We start from the raw sequence: 21,127 nt of genomic DNA, 5'->3' as shown, positions 1-21,127 counted from the left end.
TAATAACCCAAATAGCATCATGATTTACCTTGGTCCTCGGTAATCCAACTACAAAATCCATCGCAATATGTTCCCACTTCCATTCTGGAATGTCCAATGGCTGTAACAGTCCACTGGGCCTTTAATGTTCTTCTTTGACTCACTGGCAAGTGTAACATTTACTCACCCATTCAGCAATATATTTCTTCATGCTTGGCCACCAAAAGTTTTCTCTTAAGTTTTCGTACATCTTCGTACTTCTGGGATGAATTGAATATCTAAAGTTGTGAGCGTTTGGAAGAAATTCATCTTTCTGCTCGGCTACATTGGGTATCCATATTCTGGTAGAAAATCTTAAGATTCCTTTATCATCCATTTGAATCCCTTTCTCTTCTCCTGTCAACTCATCTTGTTCATGGCTCATTACTTCTTCTTGACATCTTCTTATCTTCTCTAATAGTTCTGGTTAAAAAGACATTGCGCACAACATATCTGTAGGCATACTTGAAATACTGACCTCTATTTCAAGCTTCTCAAATTCCTTGATCAATTCCTCAGATGAAGTTATCATGTTTAACCTTTCTTTTCTACTTAGAGCGTCATCCACCACATTTTCTTTTCCTGTATGATAGTTGATCGTATAATCATAATCCTTGATAAATTCTAGCCATCTTCACTGCCTCATGTTCAATTCCTTCTGGGTAAAGATATACTTTAAACTCTTGTGGTCCGTGTAGATCTCACACTTCTCATTCCATTCAAATTTCTGGTTCTTCTGGTGAGCTTTGTCAATGGCGTAGCTATCTTCGCAAAATCTTGCATAATTGTCCTGTAGTAACCTACCAATCCCATGAAACTTCTTACTTTTGTTGGTGTTTTTGGTCTCTCCCAGCTGATTATAGCTTCAATATTTAACGGATCCACTTCCACTCCTTTACTACTAATCACGTGCCCAAGAAATCGTACGTCTTTTAACCAAAATTCACACTTGGAAAACTTTGCGTACAATTTCTCTTGTCACAGTGTCTCCAGAACTATTCTCAAATACTCTGCATGTTCTTCTTCCATCTTGGAATAGATTAAGATGTCATCTATGAACATAATCACAAATTTATCCAAATACTTCTTGAATACTCGATTCATTAGATCCATGAAAGCTGATAGTGCATTGGTTAATCCAAATCCCATCACCGAGAACTCAAAATGTCCATATCTGGTTCTGAATGCTGTCTTCGGAATGTCTTCTGGCTTGATCTTCAGTTGATGATATCTTGATCTTAAATCAATCTTAGAAAACCATACAGAGCTTTTTAGTTGGTCAAACAAATCATCAATTATTGGCAACATATACTTGTTCTTAATGGTCAGCTTATTCAATTCTCGATAATCAATACACAACCGCATACTTTCATATTTCTTCTTGACGAATAAAATGGGTGCGCCCCACGGGGATACACTGGGTCTTATGACTCCTTTCTCTAAAAGATCTTGCAACTGAATTGCCAACTTCTTCATTTCCACTGGTGTCGTTCGATACGGGGTTTTAGAAACTGGTTCTGTTCCGGGTGCTAGGTCAATCGCAAACTCAATCTCTCTGTCGGGAGGTAATCCTGAAAGATCGTCTGGAAAGACATCTGGAAACTCATTGACAACTGGAATTGCTTCTTGTGCTGAAATTTATTTGCTGGTATCTATCACATTAGCTAAATACGTCTCAAAATTCTGACTCAATAGCTTCTTCGCTTGAGCTATCGTTAAAAACTTCTTTTCTTGCTTATTCCCTCGAAATATCACTTTCTTCTTATTATCCAATGTCTGAAGTTTCACTTTTATAGTCTTATAATCAATCTGCGCTTTATATTCTGACAACCAATCCATTTCTAGGATAACATCAAATTCTCCCAACTTAAAAGGTATTAAATTGGCATAAAAACGATGTCCCTCTATCTCAAAATCATACCTCGGGCACACTCGGTCAATGGGAACTTGGTTCTTATTAGCTAGTTCTATCATTAACGCTTATTCTAACAATTCAATTTCATAATGCAGTTTATCGATAAAATCTTTAGAATTAAATGACCTTGTAGCTCCAGAGTCAATTAAAACTTTAGCATCTACAAAGTTAACTGGAAGCATCCCTGCAACCACATCGGACCTCTGAACAACATCATTTATATAGCGGTCCAAGCAACAAACACTTTGTTCTCAGTAGGATTATAGAAGCTATACCCTTTTGTTTCCTCAGGATATCCCATAAAAAAATATTTATCTGATTTTGTACCTAACTTGTCAGTGACCAAGCGCTTCACAAACGCTTCGCATCCCCATACTTTCATAAATGACATGATATGACGTTTCTCAGTCCATATCTCATATGAAGTCTTTTGAACCGATTTAGTTGGAACTCAATTTAGTGTATATGCAGCCGTTTCTAGAGCGTAACCCCAGAAACTTATTGGAAGATCTGCTAGACTCATCATCGATTGTACCATATCCAACAAGGTACGATTCCTCCTCTCAGAAACTCCGTTCCATTGAGGCGTTCCAGGAGGAGTAAGTTGTGATCTGATCTGATCGTAGAACTTTAATACTTCAAGAAACCTTTAAACTCGAGGCTTAAGTATTCTCCTCCATGATCTGATCGTAGAACTTTAATACTTTCCCCGGTTTGCTTTTCCACTTCAGCCTTGTATTCTTTGAACTTTTCAAAAAAATCGGATTTGTTCTTCAAAAGGTACACATATCCATATCTATTAAAATCATCAGTAAATATAATGGAGTAATAAAAGCCACCTCCCGCCATCGTACGCATTGGACCACATACATCACTATGTATAAGTCCTAATCGTTTGGTGGCCCTTTCACCTTGTCCGGTAAAAGGAGCTTTAACCATTTTCCAATTAGACAAGATTTGTATTCTTCGTATGATTCAAAATCAAACTTATCCAAGTTGCCATCTTGATGTAACTTGGAAATGCGTTTCTCATTTATGTGACCTAAAAGACAATGCCAGAGGTATGTTTGATTTGAGTCTATCATCTTAATACGTTTATTATCATTACTATTTCTATTATAGACAGGAGTATCAAGATCATAAACATATAAACCATTAAACAAACGTGCTACCCCGTAGGTAAAATTATTCATCGAAAAGGAACAACTATTGTTCTGAATCAAAAATGAAAACCCTTTCTTATCCAAACAAGAAACCGAAATAATATTTCTGCAAATCGCAGGCACATAAAAACAGTTATCTAGTTCTAAAAGAAGCCTAGCGGGCAACGATATATGATAAGTCCCTACAGCTAAAGTAACAACCTTTGCTCCATTGCCAACACGTAGGTCGACTTCTCCCTTTGCCAATGTCCTACTTCCCCGTAGTTCCTGCACATTTATACAAATGTGAGAACCACATCCAGTATCTAATACCCATGAATTAGAAGTAGACAAATTAACTTCTATAACATAAATACCTGAATCAAAAGCGCTAGAAGCCTTCTTCTTCTTCAGATCCTTCAAATAAGCATGACAGTTTCTCTTCCAATGACCCGGTTTCTTGCAGTAGTGACAAGTATCACCCTTTGCAACACCGCCTCTATGCTTCAAAGCCTGTTTTGGAGCAGTTTTAGGAGCAGCAGCAGATTTGGATCCCATCCTCTTCTTTCCTTTCCATTTACCTTTCTCTTTGGCACTTCCTTTATTCACCATCATTATGGGATCAGGGGATTCCTTCTGAATGTTGGTCTCAGCAGTTTTTAACATAGCCAATAATTCGGTAGGTATCATGGCTATCTGATTCATGTTGTAATTTATTACAAACTGAGCATAGTTTTTGTTCAAATATTGTAAGATTAGATCTATCTGGGCTTCCGGACCTATCGCGAAACCCAGAGTAGCAAGGTACTCCATATACCCAATCTTCTTCAGAACATGCGGTCCAACCGGATCACGATCACCCTGTTTGCATGCATACAAAGCTTTGCTTGTATCAAACCTCTTTTGACGAGCTTATCCTTCAAACATACGTTTAAGGTGCTCAATCATGATATAAGCATCCATATGCTCATGTTGTTTCTGAAGCTCATGACTCATAGTCGTTAGCATCAAACAGGTGACATCCGTGTCATCATCTATATGCTTCTGATAAGTAGCCTGTTGAACAAGTGTTGCACCTTCAAGAAGAGGTCCAGGGCGAGGAACATCAATGTCATGGAGCTTTCGCTCCTGCCTGAGGACTATCCTCAAGTTCCTTTGCCAATCAAGAAAGTTTGTTCCTGTCAGCTCGTCCTTCTCAAGGATTGATCGCACATAGAAGTTGTTTGAGTTGTTTGCCATTTGATATCTACAATATTCAAATGCATAAAATAAATTAGTCTACAGATGATCATTAAATTATGTTCAAGTGATTATTCATATATATTCACAATATATATCTCCCACTAATTTTATCAAATCAATAGCCCTAACTATTAATTCGGAAAGAATATATTCTATATCCTTTCTAGTGAACCAAGATCCAAATTTCCTAACATTTTAGTTCGGCTTTGGCTTTACTCCTAAAACATGATTCAATAAGGTAGACAACATTTGTCAATTATATTAACTATATAACTCCTGGATAGTTCGGTGGAACAATATTTGTTCATATTTATCTAATAAATCTCGCCAAACTCCATGCCTTCAAGTTCACAATCCTATTGTGGTAACTTAGTTAGGTCAAACCCAATAGTCAGGAAGTATCAATATATTTCAACGCATCTCCCATGATAGATGGGAGTACTTCGCTCTGGCGAACCCACTCCTTATCGATCTAAGGGTTAATGTTATTCCCTAATAATACAAAAAGAATTACAGAAGGGGGGGTGGAATGTAATTCTAACTTCTTTTTGAGATTTTTAAAACTGTTCTAATTCAATAATATATAAGTGTTTGATTTTCTAAGTGCGGAATGAAAGAATTACAAATATCAAAACACAAGTAATAAAAACACAGGTTTTTAAAACTTTCTGGTGGATTTGAATGTATCCACCAGATATATATATATATATATATATATATATATATATATATATATATATATATCGAGAGAACCCTGTGAAGCTTGAATAGCTCATAGCTGCAGTTACAAATATGAACAACTAAACTTACAGAGAAATACTACAGGATACAGCTTACAAATGTTTCTCTGAAAAATATGTTTGCTTAGTCTATTTGTTGTTGTTGTTCTACTTGCTACACTTGGTTTATATATCACCAAGTTTATATGGTAATAAGACAAGATAATAAAATAAAACCTTTCAAGTCTAACTCCATGCTGCTTCACTACTCTATTCCAGTATCTTTGAATATCTTCATAATATCATGGAAATAACAATGCTTCTTTGTTCTTAAAACCCTGCTAAACAGGATGCCACATTCCTTTTGCAACCACTCGACGCATGTGACCGTGTTGTCATTATCAACAGATATTTGAATTGATCATCCGTCGGGTACTTGCTTGTTATCCGTCGGGTAGCCTTATTGATCATCCGTCGGGTAGCTTTGTTGATCATCCGTCGGGTAGCCATTTATCACTTGACTCCATTTCATTTATGCAGAATTATAAGACATCTTATATTTACATTTAATCAACATATTCTGCACATCTACTAGCAGTCTACATGATTCATAAGCTACTACAGAATCTATACAAAGTTGTTTGCAGAATTGTGCTACAGTACTTATTGTTACATAAGCTACTCACCCGATGGATATCAGTTAGTCATCCGTCGGGACTATATTGAATCATCCGTCGGGACTATAATTGATCATCCATCGAGTTCTACAAAATTCACTAAGTTAAATCTACTAAGGTGTTTTGTTTAGCTTATCATCAAGTACACAACATATTCCTAACAATCTCCCCCAATTTATGTCTACTGGAATTGTAGCCATAAATTAAAAGAAAATTGATGATAACAAAACATCCTAAAGATACAGTTTGAAAAATAGTAGATAAAACTAATAAGTGCTGCAAGTTTTACTGAAAATTGAACAAAGCAAAGTGTACAAAGAGTTCTCACAATAAATTTTCAAGGTGCTCCTCTAGTTTGAGCAGATAAGTCTATCTTCTTGAATGTCTGGATTTCTTCCCAAGTCTTCTGTTGTTTTCCTCTATTTGATTCTAGAGTTGTCTGTGGAATTCAAGTTCATCAGCTTCTGAGAGATTTAGCATTTCTTGCATTTCCAAAAGAGTCTCATTGCTAGAGATACTCAACTATTCCTCCAATCTGAAGAATCTTCTAACTCCTTTATTGTCCATGAATTCCATCAGCCAATAATGCCTCAGATGCACTCTCTTTCCTGTGAAGGGAATTGATAGAGTTTTTGGAAGTGCTTCTTTGGCTCTATCACTCCTCAACTCCTCAATCTTCTTAAGAAGTATTCTTCTTGCAGTCACATTGTATACAAAGTTCTTTTTAAAGGATGAGTAGACTTTAATCAGAACATATTGGCTTTCTTAGAGAATCCTGTGAAGAGGCAATGTTATCTATTTTCCTCCCTTGTATTTAAATACCAATCTTTCAGGAAGGTGTCTGTAAGCATCAATTCCTCTTACTTCTTCCAGTTCATCCAAGTAGAGATTCAAGTCTGAAAACTCTTTAATATCACAAATGCACATGACATCTCTCTTGTTGACTGTGGGTTGGGATTTGGTTAAGATCTTGTATTTGAGAGACACTGGTTTCACTTTCTTGATTGCTCTTGACTTTGTCTTCTTTGCCTTGAAGATAGGAAAGTTCAGCTCAAGAATTGGCAAACTATCTCAATCTACTGGTTCATCTTTAGGAATTATGGGCTCACCATGAATATTCCTTGTTGGATCCACCACTTTGAATTCTTCAAATACCATAGAGGGTTTTGATGTTTAAGTTGTAGTTGTAGGCTTTCTGGGAATAGAGTATGCCTGAGCAAAACCGAACCGAAACCGAAAAATCGAACCGAACCGTGCTAATTCGGTTCGGTTCGGTCCTAATTTTTTCAGAAATTTGGCATAAAATTCGGTTCGGTTCGGTTCTTTTAACAAATATTTCAGTCCGGACCGAATAGACCGAATAGACCAAATAATAAATGCTATATTTTCATATTATATACATTTTACATATATCTTAAAAATTATAATCATAATTTTTAATTATATTCATGAACTATTAGAACTCTACATAGCATAATACTTTAATTATATTTTAAATTTTTTAATTTATGATTTAATTTTTAATGCAATTTTCTTTTTGAAAAAATTTTTGGTCTATTCGGTCCAAAACCGGACCGAACCGAATTATTTCGGTTCGGTTCGGTCCGGTCCATAATATAACTTCGGTCCGGTTTGGTCCAAGAAAAAATGACTATTCGGATTTTCGGTCTATTCGGTTCGGTCCGGTTTTGGACCGAACCGACCGAATGCTCAACCCTAGAATAGAGTCTTCCTCTTCCTCATCACTAGAGTCCAATTTTCTCTTAATTCTTTGCTTGTATCTTGGTTTCTTTTTCTGCTGAGGTTCAGCTTGCACCTTTAGATCTTGAGATTCAGCAATTTCAGATGGTTATGCTGAAGTTTCTGTTGTGGTTTTTACAGCTTGAAGCTTGGCCAAGATAGCAGCTTGCTCCTTCTTTTGTCTGTGCTTCTTAGCATCCAAGGCAGCTTGCTTCTTTTTTAGCCTAATTCTTTCTTTCTCTTCTTTCTTAGCTTCCACAAAAAGTGGGTATCCAACCACCACACAAATCTCCTTACCATTTCTGTAAATTTTAGCAATTCTCCTTTTAAGCACTGAATCAATTGGATCCTTATAGAATGCAATAGACCTAGCCAACAGCTTCTTCTCATCTGGCCTAGGTGTTTCAAACACTGTATCTATAGGATTCTTGTATGAAAACTTAGGATAGTTCCATTTGGCCTTCATAATGAGATCTTTCTTTGGAGATTTGATGCAGGAAGTTTGACCCCTTTCCAGATAGTTCATACTTATATTATTCACAGAGATTTTCATGACTTGAGAGTGATGACTGAATACTTTATCTGGTTTTTGAATTGGCCCAAACTTTTGTTGGATATCTGCATTTATCTTTCTTCGTTTTTCTTTTATTTCCTTCTCTAAAGTTGTAACATCAATCATCTTAGAAATTAATTTCAATTCAAGCTTTTCAGCTGCTCTTTGGATTAGATCAATGATATCCAACACTGTTGGCTTTATGAAAGCAATTGTTGGCACAATCACTTTGCTGACTTGTATGTTTAGCTATAGTTCCCCTTTACTTGAGCCTTTTCCTTTCTCCTCCTCACTTGAGCTTTTCTCCCCCTTTTTGTTAGCATCAAGTTGTTGAGTGGAGGGGAATTGGGCAGCCACTAGTTGTTGTAGTAGTTGAGTTTGCTGAGCTTTATGTAGATGTATAGCTATTAAAGAAGCTTCCATTGCTGTCTGTCTGGTATCCAAGGAATCTATCTTTATGGCAAGATCAGAATTCTTCCTGAGTTTTCTCTTAATGTCAAGCATTGTAGCTTCTGGAAGTTTAGAATCCAACTTTTCAGAAATATCCCTTTTCATTTGATCAATTTCACCTTTGATAGAGGTGACATCCTGAGTATGTTGAAAACCTTGGATTTGTTGTAAGTGAAGAGAAGCAAGGTGTGCTTGTAGGAGCTTCTTGGTGCTGGCATTTGCTGTGGATTGAAGAGCAGAGTGTGTCTGGCTTATAAGTTGAATCATGGTAGTCTTGAAATAGTGTTTATCACACTGCTTTGAAAATGCCCAAGATGGCATACCAGATCTGGAACTAGGGCATACTTCTCCCCTATGTCCAGTGACCCCTCTTCACTTGCATCACCAAAGAAATCAGCAGATTCCCCAGTCCCATAGTCAACATCATCATCAGCTCTAGGTGGCATAGCTGTGATGGCATCCTTAGCTCTCTACATTGACTAGGTGGTGTGCACCAAGTTCGGTTTCCTTTCTGCATCTTCATTGCCCTGTCCAGCCAAAATTTGATATGATGGAACAAGATGAGTAAATGCCTCAGCATCCAAAGATATGGAACTTATAACAGCTTAAGGATGTTGAAATAGTCTCTCAATGTCTGCATCATTGGCATTCATTGACTCACTAGCAATGATATCCAGCCTTATCCCTCTTGTACCTGCATTTCTCTCACTTTCTCTGTCTTTTTGTATCAAGGGCTCCCCTTGGCTTCCCACCCTCACACCCTCACCTTCACCATCTAAGGTGGGACTCTTCTCACTCACTTTTGCCAGTCCTGAAGAAATGGACTGCATTTGATCACTCTTTTTCTCTCCTTTTTCCTGGAAGCAACCTAGACTCTCACTCAATTCATTCCCTTCCCTCAGTCCTAAGAGTGATTGCACTACTACTAAGTCCTCTGCACTCGTAAGAATTGATGAAATTTGAAGCTGTGTAGACACACTCGACGGATGAGGAATATCCATCTGGTTAGCAGTTTGACTATCCGACGGATGAATGCTGTTAAGCTTATCCGTCGGGATACAATCACTACTCGACGGATGATAAATATCCATCGGGATAAAAGAAATAATTGAGTTTGGATTGGAAACTATTGTAGATTCTGTGAAGATTGATGAAAATTTTGGCACAGATGTCTCAACAGTCTCAGAAAGGAAAGGAAAGGTAAAAGAGCCAACAAATCATTTAAAAGATGATGCTCACTTACTTGGATTTTTGGCTTCTCCAAGAGAGTTAAAGATGGAGAATTTGGAAGTGATGTATTGATCATGTCAACATCTAGTGAGTGTGTGGGAGAATTTGGTGTATTAGATGCTTCAATTATGAGAGATTTTGGCTGTGACTCCATATTTATTGGAGCCACATCAACCTGACTTTAAGAAGGTGCAGTGACTGGGTCTTTTGCACCAGTTTGCACAGTGTGTGAGCCCTATGCATCCCCAAGGGTTTTTGATCTTTTCTTTCTAGCATAGGTTTGTGGTGAGCTAGTGTCCCTACCCCTCTTGGCCTGTGCTCCTGGTTAGGAGCTTGTTTCAATGGTAACATCCTTTTGGGAGGATGAAACCAGTAATGAGCTAATATCCTTATTAACAACCACAGTTTGTTGGGAAACTGTAATGTGGCTAGGTTTGGGTACACTCTTCTTACCAGCCTTATCCTTAGAGCTTCTTTGATTTTCACCCTGTCCCTCACCTTTCTTACCCTCCTTCACACTCCCCTCTTTAGGTTTAGTAGATTTTACAACTGATTTCTTTTGAAAGAAATCAGAGGGGGCTTTCTTAGCTTTGGGTTTAGAAACTTTTGTTGGTTTGGTAGCTTGGGTAGGCATCTGTTTGGTTATTGGCACAGATATCATAGCTACACTAGAAGGCAAAGAAATGTGTGAGGTTGGAAGAGTAGAGATAGTAGAATTTACCTGACTTACCTGAGGTCCCTGCATTACTGGAAAATAGTACAAAGGCACCTCCTTGTGATGATTTTCTCTATTTAAATCTGCAATAATTCTTCTTTCTTGAACCCAAAAATTCAGCTTATTGGTTGGGTTCTCAATCTCAATATTCTCAATGAGATGGTTAGCAAGCATCATAAAGAATCTAGCATAACAAACACTTTTACCTCTCTTATTAGGTTCTCCTAACTTAAAGCCTAACTCAAACAAAAACAAGTCACTGAAATTGAAATACTTATCAGTAACTAGCATGTAAAGCATGTTGCGCATGGATATATTGATAGAATCAAAGTTGCTAATCTTACCAGAAAACACTTTAGTTACTACATCACACAGATAACTCCATTCTTTCCTAAGACCCAACCTTCTAATTTCACTTAGAAGTAGTGAGTGCATAGCCCATTGAATTAAGCATGTTAACAATGTCAGTGTCTGTGTGTGGAGCAGTTACAGTATTATCAGGATACCTAAAGCATGCTTTGATGATATCACTGTTAATGCAAAACTGCTTACCTTTTAGAGTGAAAGTGATGGCTTTGTCTGTTGAGTTATACACTGCAGTTGTCCACATCTCCTCTACAACCTCATAGTAAATGGTGGGTGATTCCAGAATGGCATAATTGAGTTTGCAGTTCTTCACAAAATCCATCATTTTGTGGTAGTCACCAGACTGCTGAATCTCCTTGTTTACTAAAGCAGAGAAGTTTTTTTCTCATAGATGTAACCGGTTTGAGACATGATTTTCACTATAGGTGCCATTGCAAAAGATTTAAAAGTTTACAGAGAGAGAATTTGACTTTGAGAAGAGAGAAGTTAGAGCAATTGAATCTTGAGAATGATAAAAGAAAAGAATAAAAAAGAATTTAGCTTTTATACTATCTCAGAGATAAACTGATAAAAATAATAAAGTAAAATAAAGGACCAATAAAAATTGCCCAAAATAGTCGTTTAAAAATAAATAAACTGTAAAAATTCCGTCATTTATCCGTCGTGTCATGCTTACAAACTGTAAGTATACTCGATGGATAATGTTCAGAGAATTAATGGCTAGGATTGAGATAATTCGACGGATGATCCGTCGAGTTATAGAATATTCCAGAAAAGTAATTGATTTTTATTGACAAATAGTATTCCGACGGATGATCAAACTCGATGGATAATGGTCATCCGTCGGGATGTAAATTTTGACTTAGCCAAAATTTCATCCAAAACAGAAAATTCAATTAAATTTCTGGTTGTATAGCAACTTGCAAAATATCTGAAATGATTCAAGAATAAATTAAGCATACCTAACTCACTTACCAACCTTGAAAAGGTGGATTCATCAAGTGGCTTGGTAAATATATCTGCAAGTTGCTTTTCACTTGGAACAAAATGTAGTTCCACAGTACCATTCATCACTTGTTCCCTTATGAAGTGGTACTTGATGTCTATGTGCTTTGTTCTTGAATTCTGTACTGGATTTTCAGTGATGGAAATTGCACTTGTGTTATCACAGAAAATAGGAATCCTATCCACTTGTAGACCATAGTCCAACAATTGGTTATTCATCCACAAAATCTGTGCACAGCAACTACCAACAGCAATGTATTCAGCTTCAGCTGTAGAAGTAGAAACTGAATTTTGCTTTTTACTGAACCAGGACACAAGCTTGTTTCCTAGAAATTGACAGGTTCCTATTGTACTTTTTCTATCTATTTTACGAACTACATAATCTGCATCTGAATAACCCGTTAGATCAAAACCAGAATCTCTAGGGTACCAAATGCCAAGTTTTGGTGTTCCCTTGAGATATCTGAAAATTCTATTAATAGCTACTAAATGAGATTCTCTAGGATCAGCCTGAAATCTAGCACAAAGACAAGTAGCAAACATTATATCTGGCCTACTAGCTGTTAAGTACAGAACTGAACCAACCATGCCCCTATAACTTGAAATATCCACAGACTTTTCAGTAGTGTTTAATTCAAGCTTAGTTGCAGTGGCCATGGGAGTTTTTGCAGATGCGCAATCTATTAGATAAAACTTCTTTAAAAGATCATGAATGTATTTAGTTTGACTAATGAATATTCCATCACTAACTTGCTTAACTTGCAAACCAAGAAAGTAAGTTAGTTCTCCCATCATGCTCATTTCATACTTACTTTGCATCAAATTGGCAAACTTTTTGCTAAGTTTTTCATCTGTAGAGCCAAATATAATATCATCTACATAAATTTGAACAAGTATACTAGAGCCATTAACATTTCTAAAGAATAAAGTTTTATCAACAATACCTCTTGTGAAGTGATTTTCCAAAAGAAACTTTGATAAAGTGTCATACCAGGTTCTAGGTGCTTACTTCAGTCCATAAAGTGCTTTCAAAAGATAGTAGACATGATTTAGGAAATTTGGATCTTCAATACCAGGAGGCTGACTAACATAGACTTCCTCCTCCAAATCTCCATTCAAAAATGCATTTTTGACATCCATTTGATAGACTTTGAAATTGGCATGAGCTGCATAGGCTAAGAAAATTCTGATGGCTTCAATTCTTGCAACAGGAGCAAAAGTTTCATAAAAATCTACTCCTTCTTGTTGACAATAGCCCTTAGCAACCAATCTAGCTTTGTTCCTGACCACTGTGCCATTTTCATCCATCTTGTTTCTGAATACCCATTTGGTGTCAATTGGATTCTTTCTTTTAGGCTTGGGTACCAGCTTTCATACCTTATTCCTTTCAAATTGGTTTAGCTCCTCCTGCATATCTAAAATCCAATCAGGATCCAACAAAGCTTCTTCTACCTTCTTTGGTTCTTCCTTAGATAGGAAGCTGCTATATACACATTCTTCTTGAGTTGCTCTCCTTGTTTGAACTCTAGAAGACACATCACCAACGATGAGCTTAGAGGGATGATCTTTTGTCCATTTCCTTTGTTAAGGTAGATTAGCTCTAGATGAAGAGGCCTCGTTATTGTCTTGATGTGTGACTGAGTTTTGATTACTAGAAACTTCCCCTGAGTTTGTGAATCTTTGACTTGAGAAAGGGGAATTTTTTGTAAGTGATATATTCTGACTTTCAGCTTCTTTTGAAGACCCGACGGATGGTGCACTTTGTGTTCCGACGGATGAACCTGGTTGTCTCCCGACGGATAAAGCAGATTGTCTCCCGACGGATGAAGCATTTTGCAACTCGACAGATGTTGAATTTTGTGCTTCATTAGTAGTGAATTTTTCTGCATTATCCTTTTCCATTGCTTCTTGATCAATTTCATCATCATTGTCATCACTAATCATCTCCACATTATCAAATTTGAGACTTTCATGAGAATCTTCATCTTGCAGTCCTTCAATCTTTTTATCATCAAACACAACATGTATTGATTCCATAATAATGTTGGTTCTTAGATTGTAGACTCTATATGTTTTTCCCACAGCATATCCAACAAAAATTCCTTCATCTGCTTTAACATCAAACTTCCCATGTCGATCAGTCTGATTTGTCAAAATATAACATTTGCAGCCAAAGACATGAAGAAAGTTTAGAGTTGGTTTCTTGTTCTTGAATAATTGATATGGTGTCATACACTTTCTTGATTAACCAAGGAAATATTCTGAGTGTAGCAGGCAGTATTCACAGCTTCAGCCCAGAAATATGTTTGTAACTTTGATTCTTCAAGCATTGTCCTTGTAACTTCAATAAGAGATCTATTTTTCCTTTCTACCACTCCATTTTGTTGTGGAGTTCTTGCTGCAGAGAACTCATGCATTATTCCATTTTCTTCACAAAATGATCTTATCATATCATAAAATTCTTGAAGTCAGTTCCATTGTCACTCCTGATTCTTCTTACTTTGAAATTAGGATGATTGTTGACTTGCCTTATGTGATTGATGATGATTTCACTAGCCTCATCTTTAGACTTTAGGAAATATGTTCAAGAGAACTTTGAGAAATCATCTACAATTACTAGGAAAAATCTTTTCCTTGAGATGGACAACACATTGACAGATCCAAGTAGATCCATGTATAGCAATTGTAAAGGTTCTTCAATTGTTGAATCAAGCTTCTTTCTGAATGATGCTTTGATCTGCTTCCCCTTTTGGCAGGCATCACACAGTCCATCCTTAGAAAACTCCACTTGAGGAATTCCTCTAACCAGTTCTTTCTTTACAAGCTCATTCATGGTCTTGAAGTTTAGATGGGATAGCTTCTTGTGCCACAGCCAACTTTCATCTTGACGTGCTTTACTAAGAAGACAAGTAACAGATTCTACATTTGATGAGTTGAAGTTAGCTAGATACACATTTCCTCTTCTCACACCAGTGAGAACCACTTTGTTGCTTCTTTTGTTACACACAACACAGGCTTCTGAATTGAAGGTTACTGAATTGCCCTTATCACAAAGCTAGATGATACTTAGCAAATTATGCTTGAGACCATCCACTAGGGCAACCTCCTCAATGATGACACTATCTTTTGAAATCAAGTCATATCCCACAGTATAACCCTTGCTGTCATCTCCAAAAGTAATACTTGGGCCAACTCTCTCCTTGAACTTTGTGAGCAGGGTAGAATCTCCAGTCATGTGCCTTGAGCAACCACTATCCAGATACCAAAGATTCTTTCTGTTTCCCTGCACACATCAAAATCAAATCAAGTTGATTTTGGTACCCAAGTTTCCTTGGGTCCTGCCTTGTTAGCTTTCTTCTTTTATTTCTTAGGTTTGATCTCATTTGACTTGGGGATATCTGATTCATCCTTAGTCATCTGAGTTAGACCTTTGAAACTAGTCATTAAAACAGAATTATCATGCACATTTTGATTAACAGGAAAAGGCATGCTATTTGCAAACATATTATTCTAGTAAGGCATGCTAAATGGCATTTGAGGCATACTAAATGTAGCATAATAGGGATTAGGTGTAAATGGCATATTAGCAAATTGTGCATTCATATTCTGAGCAGACATAACATTCATAGGCATAGAAGGCATGACGTTCATGTTGGGAAAAGAAGATGGTACAGATATAGGAGTAGGCATGGCAAGTTTGCAATTAATAGACAAATGATTAACACTACCACACTTAACACATATTTTTCTAGGAGCATACTTATCAGGTGTGTAGTTGTTATGTTTGTTAATCCCTACTTTCCCATTTCTATTATTTTTCTTTTTAGTTTCTGTTTTAACCTCAATCTTTTCTCATCTATAATTCAATTTCTTGATGGACAGATGACCAACATTCACTTTCTTCTCCTTCTTCACTTGACTTGATTCTGCTGGAACAAAGTTTTTGGAAATTGGTCCATATGTTTCATTTAACTTAGCAAGTTTGGCTTTGCTCACAGCCGACGGATGAGGATTTATGTCACTCGACGGATAATCCTTTTAATTATCCGACGGATGACTCTCATCATCCGTCGAGTCTACATCTGTTAGCAATCCTTCAACCAAATTGAGTTCCAGCTTCTCCTTACTCTTTTTTCAGGCTGCATCACAAAAGGACTCAATACCTTGAACTTTAGTGATTTGAGCATGAACATCTCTGGATGATTTCCATGCCTTAATCACCTCATGTTCTCGTTCAAGTTGCTTCTTCAAAATCTCTTCTTTCTTCAAGGACTCAGTTAATTCATCCTTAGCAATCTTACATTCTATTCTCAATTTCTCAAATTCAATAAACTGAGACTCTAGCACATTGTTCCTCTCACTTAAAAATAGATTGTTTTCTTTGATTTTAGCATTTTCCTTAGTGAGGGACTTAAGTGTAACACGCAAATGATATAATTATGTAGACATGTCATTAATTGCATCATTACACTCAGCTTTAGATAAATGTACTAGGTAGTGGTGATTACCTGATTACTTGAAGAGCTTGTTTCTGTTTCATCGGACTTGGCCATTATGGCTAGATTGACATAGCTGACATCTTCATCCTCATCCAGTCCATCTACTTCCCAGACATTTTCTTGTGTAATGAAAGCGCTTTCCTTTTTCTTGAGCAACTCAAAATACTTCTGTTTATAATCCACAGGCTCAAACTTCTTTTTTCTAGAATCTGACTTTCTACACTCACTGGCAAAATGCCCTGCCAAACCACATTTGAAACATTTGAATTTTGATTTATCCACCATATTTCTACTTGGCTTAGCTGCTCTAAATTTCTTCTTGAACTTGAGCTTGGCAAATCTTCTGGAAAGAAATGCAAGATGTTCATCAATATCATCCATATCATCTTGGCTCAAATGATCTTCAGTTTCAGCTACCAGCCCTTGCCCTTGTTCTCACGGACCTTTGAAGTAGACTCAACAGCTTCTACCTTCACTTCTTTCTCTTTCTCCAACACAGCAACCAGTGCTATGGACCCTCATTTCTTCCTTCCTTTCTCCATCCTCTCATCTTGCTCTATTTCAAGCTCAAAAGTTTTCAGGATGCCATACAGTCTCTCTAAAGTAAACTCCTTATAATTTTGAGAGTTTCTCAGTGAGACTGTCATTGGTTTCCATTCCTTTGGAAGAGATCTAAGGAACTTGAGATTGGAGTCTTTTATCTAATAGACTCTTCCATGCAACTTCAGAGTGTTTAGTAGTTTTTGAAACCTACTAAAAATGTCAGTGAGAGACTCACTATCTTCACAACGAAAATGCTCATATTGTTGAATTAGCAGATGCATCTTGTTCTCCGTTACTTGCTCAGTACCATCACAGATAATCTGAATTGTGTCCCAAACCTCCTTGGTCGTTTTGCAGTTAATGATGTTATTAAACATATCACCATCAACTCTATTAAACAATATATTCATGGCCTTCTTATCTTTCCTGACTTGCTCAATATCATGATCTGACCATTCATACCTAGGCTTGCGAACATATGGTTCATTCCCTGTTGCATCTCTCATTGGTACATGAGGACCTCTCTCTATGCAATCCACATAGGCCTCATCTTGAGAAAGAAGGTGTAGGTGCATCTTCACCTTCCAGTGGTGATAATTATCTTTGTCCAGAAATGGAATCTTCACTCCAACATCCTTCTTATTCATCTTGCTGTTTGTTGTTATCTTTAAACTCTTTTTACTTCAAGAGTTTACTCTTTAAAGTAACTGTCGGGACTATAATTGATCATCTATCCGGTGCTACAAAATTCACTAAGTTAAATCTACTAAGGTATTTTGTTAAGCTTATTATCAAGTACACAACATATTCCTAACAGTTAACGCGTTGGATATATTGGAAGGCATCTAAACAACTTAATATAAATTTTAGGGTTTTGTTAATATTAAAACGATCATGATCCCATCATAAAGAGATTCCCAATTTTTCTTTGAATGAATTACTTCAAATCAATATTTGTCAATGGTTTGATTTCCAGGTAGTGAGGGAGTCATAACGGTCTCGCTTAAAACCCACAACCTTACAAGTTCAATGAACCCGCTTATGATAAAACCGCCCCTTATCAGAAATAAAGAAAATTAATATTTTATTTCGTGTTACTGAAACACGAGAGTCTCATGATCGTTTGTTAAATTTTAAAATCTTGAATCGTTACATATTTTATCTTGTTTAGGAGGCATGGCATGGGTGATGTATCTATACATACATATATTGCTCATCTAATTAAGCATGCATCATTCTAACTACTCTACACATTCATTCATCATATGATATATATAAAGTGCAATAAAATAAATGTGGTAGGTTATGGCCCAACCCTATGTGATCTTTATCAAGCTCATGATAAAGATCATGGTCAATCTAAGGTGGTTAAATATATAAATACAACTATCTATTACATCATATGTCTTCTTATTTTATTTGCTTACTTGTATAGCTTCCTTAGATCACCTCCAATGGATTCCTTCTTCTAGTCTTCAATTCTTCAAGTACATTACATAAATAAAATATAAAAACCTAATCTAATGAACTTACAAGAAGAACTCGAGTTACATTCGAGATATAATATTACAAGAATCAAAACGACATGCAAGTCGTATTAAAAAACAAAATCACGATAAAAAAACCATTAATCTAAGGTCTAAAGGCCATAACCATCCACCATGCTCAAATAACATATAATAATATAATTTATCATAGATTATTAAGATTAATCTAATTAATCATATGAAGTGGAACATATACAAAACACTATTTTGCGGATCGAACTCCGTAGTGAGTTCGCGGGGGGGGAGGGGGGTACGGGGGCTGCGCGCCCCTGTCCGAGGTTCGGGGCGGGGCCCCGAAAAAAAATTCAGAATTAAAACAGAACCTTTCTACCTGATTTTTCATCTCTATATCATCATATCACATACATACAGTATGTTCCAGTCCCATATTGTGTCCATACACAATTAATCATAACAACAATCATCTCAGATCATCAATACATGCATTATATCAAATATCTATCATGGAAGATCATCGACATACATAATACCATCATATTTATTATAGAAGATCATCAATACATGCATAATATAAAATATCTATCATGGCAGATTATCAACACATGCATAATATACAAATCGCATACATATAGTCATGGCAGATTGTATACATGATATTATCATCAAAATCAGTAAACACACAAACGAATTAAAACATTTTGCAAGTAGCTCTAATACCATTGTTGGGTTTCGAGGCATAAAACACAACGAAAATTATAAATAAAACCGTAAAAATAGAATAAACTGAAACCCACCGCAGGATCCATGCGAAAAACAATATTTAATTCGTGGATGAGATATTTACCTTAAAGAGCTTTACGGTAATGGTTATCAAAAGGAGATCCTAGATTTAACCGAACACCACATATCCCGCCATAACGATCTACGCCGTAGAGGTATCCACACGAAAGCTGGTACGGAGGAGGCGTGTACTAGCACCAAGAACGGACCTGTCTTCCCCTCTCTCTCACCTTTAGCTGCTAGGATTTTATGTTTTTATCTAATAAAAACGTAACCCTAATTTTAGCCTTAAGGATGTTTATTTAGAGAGGAGAAAAACAGTCCTAACCCTAATCCAAGTTAGAGTTTATTAAAATCAGAAATTTTATTTATTTAATAATAAGTTTAAATCAATTACTAAATAACAACTGAATTTCAGATTTAATAATATACAAATTCAAAATTCATTTATCCCATTAATTAAGTCCAACTTAATTAATAATAAATAATTCAAATTTCCTTTTTAATTCAAATCCGAATTTGAATTAAATATTCCTTCATGCTTTCTTTGTGCGGCCCTATAGGTTATTCTTACGTTGGCAGTAATTTAAATATCTCATATTTAAATTATAAATAATGAGTGGCATCTAGTAATACATCATTGCTACCCAAGTAATAATAATTAAATCGGTGATCGATCAAACCTTTCGTGAATAATGTATAAAGTAATATAATCCCTTTAACCAAATATTATAGATTAAACTCGAGGCATGTTATGTGTCATCCTCTTTATGGTTTAATCCATTTTTCCTTGATCAATGAGTAGACTATCATTTCAAATCAACATTTGAGCGCGGCGCCACGCATTTCATAGTCTAGCTCACACAAGAGGCCAATAATATCTCTCCAATATTTAGGAGGGTTAAATCATTTCTAGATCATTCATATTTCTCACACTATTCTTAATATACCCGAAGTCCACTTTTATCATTACCCGGCCAAAGCCAACTTTTGATGTAATTAAAGTATATTAATCATCGTATAGAAATATAATAATTTCAAGTCAAAGGACCATTACATCATTATCACTGTGAGAATTACTTATGACACAACAGACATGTAGAATCTCACATTGGGTCTATCCAGCACCATGTATATTTACATATACCTGTGTTTTCGACTTTAGTATCACTATACCTATGATCAATGAGATGTGATGATTAGTCAACAAACACACTAGTCTTAATACATTATTATCGTCCCTTAATTATAATACTCGATTAGGGATATTTGGGAATATCGATGCTATTCACAAAATCTCATTTCTAAGTCACATACTTAGAGATATTGAATTCATATGATTCCAAGGACATTTATTAATCTAATATTTATATCGCAGTAAATTAAGACTTAGTAAATTATTTAAAAGAATAATCGATAGAACATAAATATTAATAATCCCAATGTCATTAACAAAACATAATAGTGTTGTCTCTAGGGCACAAACACTAACACTTTCTATTACGACCGGCATTTTGTGTAATATTATTTGTGAATTATGTATAATATTAGAGCCGATTATAAATATATGTAGTGATTGTACGTTTGTGTGAATGGAATTTGCTGCGTTATAAGTTGCTTTATGTAGTATATAAATTTTTCAAAGCAAGAGTTTTATTAATTACCCTCATTTTTAATTTATAAGGAATATTCTAAACCTTGGAAATTTTTTTAAAAAAAATTATTACATTCCCAAATTTCAATAGCGATCTCATACAATTTCTAAAAATCCAAGTTATTTTATGGTATAAGTTTTATAATTTTTGAACTTTTATTTAATTTTATAAAAATAAATCTTTGAAAATTTGTTTGTTAATAATTAGCAAATTACATGGAAACCCTTGCATGCAAATCACTCTTCCATTCCATTAAAAGGCAAAGGAGACATTTCCAACCCCACTAACTCACCTTTTGTTAGCCAAATTACCACATTAACCTTCCATGCAAAATGGCCTAACTTTAGCTAGAGGTTATTCTTGTACATTC

The sequence above is a fragment of the Apium graveolens genome, chromosome 3 (assembly GCF_009905375.1).
Source record: "Apium graveolens cultivar Ventura chromosome 3, ASM990537v1, whole genome shotgun sequence".
Taxonomy (NCBI): Eukaryota; Viridiplantae; Streptophyta; class Magnoliopsida; order Apiales; family Apiaceae; genus Apium; species Apium graveolens.
This window is presented reverse-complemented; position numbering follows the sequence as displayed.